Source organism: Carettochelys insculpta, chromosome 14, assembly GCF_033958435.1.
Source record: "Carettochelys insculpta isolate YL-2023 chromosome 14, ASM3395843v1, whole genome shotgun sequence".
In the NCBI taxonomy this organism is placed as follows: domain Eukaryota; kingdom Metazoa; phylum Chordata; order Testudines; family Carettochelyidae; genus Carettochelys; species Carettochelys insculpta.
This window is the reverse complement of record NC_134150.1, coordinates 35,027,755-35,035,089: the sequence shown is the minus strand read 5'-3', so window position 1 is coordinate 35,035,089 and position 7,335 is coordinate 35,027,755.

Below are 7,335 nucleotides of genomic sequence, written 5' to 3'. Positions count from 1 at the left end.
CAGTTTGCTGTCGAAGGGGGAAAAGATGTGACACAGTGGGAATTCTTGATAATATTTTAATGAATGATATATACCTGGCAGTAGTAACAAGATGCTGTCTACAGCCTCAGACAGAACTGTCTTACTTGACTTAAACCCTTGTACTCCAAGTGGAGCATAAGTCATCTGTAAGTCTCCACTTCAAAACTGGACAAAATTTCTGGCTGACTCCAGGAGTACCCAAGTTGTTGTCCTTCAGTCTTGGTAGATCTTCTACATGTTGTCTGAGCTCTTCCTCTTTTTCCTTGTGGGTTCCATTTCAGAGCTTGAAGGACGATGCTGAATGATGGTTTTCTGAGAGTGTGACCTAGCCATCCCACTTTCTTCTCTTGATTTGAATGTCAAGTGGTTCTTGTCCTGCTTTGTTCCAAAGCTCCTCATTTGTGACAAAGTCTTGCTGTGGGATGCAAAGGATGAGCTTCAGACATCTGTTTATAAATGTACTTGTGATTTGAAGACTTTAGTACACCAGGTCTCACATCCATACAAGAGCACACTTTTCACATTCGCGCTGAAGATCCACAGTTTTGTTTTCACAGATATTATTTGTGAACTCCCTATGGGACAAAGAGGCTTGAATGCAGCTCTTGTTTTCCCTAGCCTGACATTGATATCCATGTCTGTTCCTCCATCTCTGCTCATAATTCTCCCCAAGTAGGTGAACTGCTCCATATCTTCCAGGACATTCCCTCCCAGTGTGATGGTGGTGTTATTGTTGGACTGATTGATCCTTATTGTCTTGGTCTTTCTCTGATACTATAATTAAAGAGGCTGACAAAGGAGGTGCTATAGTCGTAGGCAGCTCTCCAAGGGCCAGATCCAGGCAAGCCACAGGTCAAATCAGGACCATGGGCTGGGGATTCCCCACCACTGATTTATAACTTGAAGTCAGAGGCACTGCTGTGCGTACCAGCATGACCTCACAATACACCAACATTTTTATGGTTGACTTAGAACAATGTTTCCTCAGCTCTTGTCTCCAAGTGCCCCTCCTCTATTTGTGCTACACTGATGACAGCTTCATCATCTAGACCCACTGAAAAGAGGCCTTTGAAGAACTCCATAGGGATTCCAACAGTTTCCATCCTGCTACCACCCTCAGCCTGGACCAGTCCACACAATAGAGCCACTTCCTGGACACTACCATGCACATAAACACCACTCCATACTGGAAACCTACTGAGAGATATACTAGCCTGCACACTTCCATCTTTCACCCAGAACACATCATATGATCCATTGTCTACAGCCAAGCCCTAAAGTACAACCACGTTTGCTCCAGTCTCTTAGACAAATACCTACAGGATTTCTATCAAGCATTCTTAAAACTACAGTACCCACCTGGGGAAGCGAATAAACAGCTTGACAAAGTCAGGTAGGTACCCGGAACTCACATACTACAGGACAGACCCAACAAAGAAAGCACCAGAATGCCACTGGCCATTACCTGCAGCCCCTAGCTAAAACTACTCCAGCATACCATCAAGGATCTACAACCCAACCTAGATGACAGGCCATCGCTCTTACAGACAGCCCCCAACCTGAAACAAATACTGTACTCATCAAAGATTTCACATCTTACAACAGAAATGCTAACCCAGGAATCTGCAACAAATTCCATTGCCAGTTCTGCCCATATATCCACCCAAGTGACACTATCACAGGACCTAACCACATCAACTATACCACCAAAGCTCATTTACCTGCACATCTATTAATGTGATATATGCCATCACGAGCCAGCAGTGCCCCTCTGCCATTTACATTGGACAAAACAGACTGTCTCTATGCAAAAGAATAAATGGACACGAATCAGACAGCAAGAATGGTAACAGACAAAAATAAATGGGGGAGCACTTTAACTTCCCTGGAAACACAGTTTCTAATTTCAAGTTGGCATTCTTAGGAAAACACCAACAAAAAACACTTTCAAAAACAGAAGGCAACATGAAACTGCTGAGCTGGAATTCATATGCAAATTTGACATAATCAGAGTGGGCCTGAATAGACACTTGAAATGGCTTTCTCCTTACAATAAGTGATTTTGCCTCCAGGCACTCTCACCTGCTTATCACTAGTAACAGAGAGGAAGCCGTGCTAGTCTATACACTATCAAAACAAAAAGCAGTCAAGTAGCACTTTAAAGACTAGCAAAGTAGTTTATTAGGTGAGCTTTCGTGGGACAAACCCACTTCTTCAGACCATAGCCAGACCAGAACAGACTCAATATTTAAGGCACAGAGAACCAAAAACAGTAAGCAAGGAGGCCAAATCAGAAAAAGATAATCAAGGTGAGCAAATCAGAGAGTGGAGGGGTCGGGGCAGGTCAAGAATTAGATTGAGCCAAGTATGCAGACGAGCTCCTATAGTGACTCAGAAAGTTCCCATCTTCTTATCACTGTTGGCAGTGAGTCACATCCACCCTGATTTAATTTGCACTGATATTACACTCCCATCTGTTTATCCCTCCCTTTCTGTCACTTCCAGCATCTGGGGAAATTAGCTGTGGCTCACAAAAGCTTATGCCCTAATAAGGTCGTTAGTTTTTAAGGTGTCACAGATACCTTGTTTGACTGAAGATTGCTATCCATTGGGTGTCAAAGGGTTAAAAAGGTGGGCAGACCTGGAGACCTGAGGAAGGTTGTGTTTCATCAGTCTTTCTGGGATGACGTGGGTCATTAGAGAACTGGCTGAAACTTACCCATATCAGTGGCGGATCAGGCTGAACAGTTGACACCTGACTAGGGAGCACTTGAGCCCACTGTGGTTCTACAGAAGGACGATGGGCTGAAAGGCATCAGGTGGCTGGGATCAGAGCAGGAGTTTGTGGCAGGGACTGACAAACAGCAAGAGGGACAGAGCCAAAATGAATTGTATAGCAGCTTGGTGTTGTGGAGCACTGGCTTGGCCAGGATAAACTATGTCTTGACCTCCATTTAGGAATGATGCTGTGGGGAGGAGGGCTATAGTCACTGCAAAAAATTGCCTTGCTTCCCCTGTAGCTACTCTGTAACAGCTGCTGTGCCCCAGCTTACCAGATGCCAGGGCATAGAGGCGAGAGTAATAGCTGATGGTCAGGTGCCCAGCTCTAGCAACAGTGGAGAAGTAAGTCTGGGCAGGGGTAAGGAGCGGGGCTGATAGCAGCAGCCTTCTGTTCATGTCCCCATCTACCAGGTAGTGTTGTCAAGGGCACGTGGAGGGTCTGGGGCTCTCTGCAGCAGCTTGAACTGACCTCCCAGGTCCTGTCTCTAAACTTGCTGGGCCCTGAGGGTTGTGCTACTCCATCATGTGTCCCTGCTAGATTTACGAAATCAAACCCCAGCAGTTTGACCCTGAGCAGGTCAATCTGACATGGTGGTACAGCTATAGCTGAAGACTGCAGCTTCAAAACCAGTACAGTGCAGCCATTGCTGGGCAAGTGTCACTAAATTTTCCTGCAATGTGCCTCAACTTAGATCTGGATCCAATTGTTCTGTCTCTTTGCTCATAATCATTGAGTTCTTGCTCTTGGGGAGACTTGCCAAAAAAAGGGAAAAGGGAGATGATGGGTTTTGTGCTGAGGGTAAAGTCTTAAACCGCCAATTATTTCATATGCCCAGTGTGAAATTGGTGGTTTCAGTGTAGCTCTGGTTTTACGTGGGAAATGAAATGGTGGGTCTTCCTCCTCCTTTGTTGTCTCTGTAGATGTCCATTGACTGAACAGGTTTGATGCCAATGAGAACTTGTGGCAAAAAGTGAGATCAGACCTTCAATTCTTTTATGCCAGAGCTACTAGGTAGGGGGAATCCCTGGCTGCAGTATTGCTAGGTAAAATGGAGAGGGGCAGTAAAATGAGACAACACTAAAATAAGGCTAAGGGATTTTTTCTTCTTTTTGGGAGGTTCTGGAAATCAGTCACCCAAATTCCGTTTCACATCTTCAATCTTTTTTATTCTGTTTTTACACTATTAATTTTCTTTTTCCCTGTAAAATCTGACACTTTTTAATGACATATTTTCACATTAGGAGAAACTGAAAACTTCAGCCTTTAAGAAGGAAAAAAAATAAAAAATAGGAAATAAACACAAGATTAATTTGGATTCATTCATGCTGTGTAAAGCTGCAGCTGCTAGCTTAAATAACATTTCCAGAGGGGAACTCGTGGCTTGCCTCTTTCCAGTTACAGAGGCTTTATTTAAAAGGACTGTACACAAGATATTTAGGCCTTACATTTAACATGCCTTAATTGCACATTAAAACATGGCCTGATTCCAGCAGATTCTCCTTTACTTAATTGAATTTAGTGTTTAAGTGATACCAAAATTACAATTTGGCACTGAATAAAAATGCCTTATAAACTGTTGAGCTATGCTCTCAAAGTTACAGTGTGTCTGACCCCGCCCCCCATGCACCTGCTCAAAGACATATTTTTATTGCTCACTTTTCTTTAAATCAGATACCAGACATTATTTTTAAAACAAAAATATATGTGAAATCACAAAGATATAAATTAATATTTATTTGTCAAGAATATGTATTAAGAAGCTTAGTAAAATTCTGCTACTGGAAAAATCAAAATAGCCCTAAATAAAATTTTAATAATAGTCCTAAATAAAATTTTAACATGAGAAGGTGACATAACTAGTGGTTTTTCTTCTCTCTGAGCCACATAGCTTCTGTAAACTATGATATTTTGTTCTTTACGAAGACACAGATCTAGCGATGGCATTGTGAGACCTGCACCAGAGGCCCTGAAACAGCAAGGCACTGAACAAGTACTTAGATTTTGTAAATATGTGAATAGGCTCATTGAAGCAAAAACTTACAGTTAAATACTTGTTGATGTGCTTTGGTGAATGGGCGTCACAGAACAAGAATATCACACTCCAGGCTTTTGGTACAGATGTGAAAACAAATTTTGACTGAAATTGAGTGTGTGCTTGATGTCCTGGTATAACAAAAAAAAGGTGGCACAAAAAAATAGAAGATGCTACTTTGACATGGAACCCTAGCAGTGAAATACTTTCTGGTATATGGTCAGTGTGGTATCAAACATGGATAAATATCAGCAGGCTAAATCTTCTGATTTGGGTGCAAGGTTCTGAATGCGTTGGGCTGGGGAGATCTTAAAATGTACCAATGTGTTTAAGTGGATGGGAGTTGCAAGATCTCTTCACCTTGCACCATATAGAAATGAAAGGGACATTGTTACTCATACTTTGGGGCTTGCACAACCAAGGGAGTTGTGTGTTGAATAAATTAGTTTGAGAGTTGTCATTGAGTGACCTAGATTAGTTTAAAAACAAACAAGTTATGATTCTACTGCCACCAGCGTGGGTTATTATGTAGGAAAACATGGTTGTGTTTCTGGTTTTCCTTCAAAATTGTAAACCATGAGTTGGCTTCATCTAGTGTATGTAGGTCAATAAGGAAAGGAGTAACAACTCACTGATTTAGTAGAACAAAATCATGTGTCATGCTTCGCTATTTGTCATTTAGTGAAAACTTTTGGTTAACTGATAAAGATCACAAGAGTCCTAGTACCAATTATAGGGCCAATATCCCTACTGGCCTGATCATGCTACACAGTAATTTCTTGTTTTCTAAGTTCAGCTGGGGCCAGTTTAACTGTTATAAATTGAACCTCTCTAATCTGGAAGTCTCTCATCCAATAATAACCATAATCCAGCACAATTTTAGTTAGTTAGATGACCACCTATCATGTGGTGTGGCCTAGTTTCCTGTGGTCCCATAAAGTTTGTTTACATCCTCCAGTCCTGGCTCTCAGTGTTCTGTGCTGTTATTTAGCAGTAATTTACCTCTAAATGTCTTCTAAGAGCCCAGTAAGCAGTGGAAGAGTTGGTGATGCTGCTAGACAATATTGACCTCCCGTGTGGCAAATTCTCATTCAGCACCTGTTAGGTCCTGAAGTTGCCAGACGAGAGAGATTCAACCTGTGCCACTGTTTGGAGGCACTAGGCCAGATTCTCCACTGATTTCCACTGGTTGTCTTTTGATCTATATTAGTACAAGAGGGGAATCAAGCCCTTTTGTTTTGTTCATGGTGAAGAATGGCAGAGGTCCAAGTCATTATGATACACATCTGATGACCACATATCTTTCCACAGGCATAGATGTATGCCAAGTTGCCGCACCAGAATAATCAATGAGCCCTGCCCCACTGCAAAAATACACACACTTTAAGTGTTTGCAGATAAAGGACTGGTAGTTGGCCTTCTTTTCAGCCTGCAAGTCACAGTATTATAATCAGCCATAAATTACTTCTGAAAAGAAAGAACTTTCACAATTCTGCTGGGTGATTGTGGGCACCCTGCACAGCTGCGTATTTTACATATTGGTAGGGATGGCCTTGTGCCAAGATAGAGCATCTGAGCCCCAGCACTCTTTTTAAACGCCATGGGCTCAGCACAATCCAATTGAAACAGACTTTTGAATGGAGACTTCTGCACTCTGCAGGCACCAATGCACCTCAGCAAATGTCTGTAGTGACACCAAGCACCCTCTTCAAAACAGAGATGAATTTGTTAGTTCACTAGAATGCAACAGCAAAAAGTCTTTGGCATAGCAATGAGATGCACAGAGGAAGGAACACGGAGTGGGTTGGGGCCTAGTAACAAGGGAGACATAGCCACCCCAATTTTTGGTCTGTCTACCTTAGCCCCTCCAACAGGAAGAGACTGGGGCTGCCCCAGCCAGTGCATCTCATTGCTTCTTGGTGAGTTGACTCTTGATGCCTCAAGGATCAATTAGGACGGGTAAGTTGGAAACTTAAATAGTTATGCTTTCAAGTCAATGGGAGCTGGAGTACACCTTTGGGCTGCTAAGTGATGTAGACTTAAATCTGAAACTTTTCTTCATTTGTACTGTTTCATTCCCATTTTAAGCAGACTGTAGCAATCATATTAATACACCCTGCATTACATAGCCCAATTAGGAGTGGAACAACTCAGAAATAACAAAGTTATGATTAAAAATAAATCTTACAATAACTTTTTTTAACTGATTGGCCACCTTCAATATAAATTACATGTATTTATTTAGAAATTGGTACACAAATCTGAATTACTGTTAGATGAGATTTTCCTATACCACATTTTATGTCTACCAGTGTCAGAAGGTTCCAAAACTGACTAGGTTAAAAAAGTTGACGGGAGGAAGAATCCCATTTGCTGTATATCGACTACCAAGTCAATGGTAAATAATACAAACAATGAGTTTTCTACTATACATGGACTCCAAACCCCACAAATTATTGGTAATGGGAAGCCAGCAGTGGTGGTTAAAGACTTGCTGGAT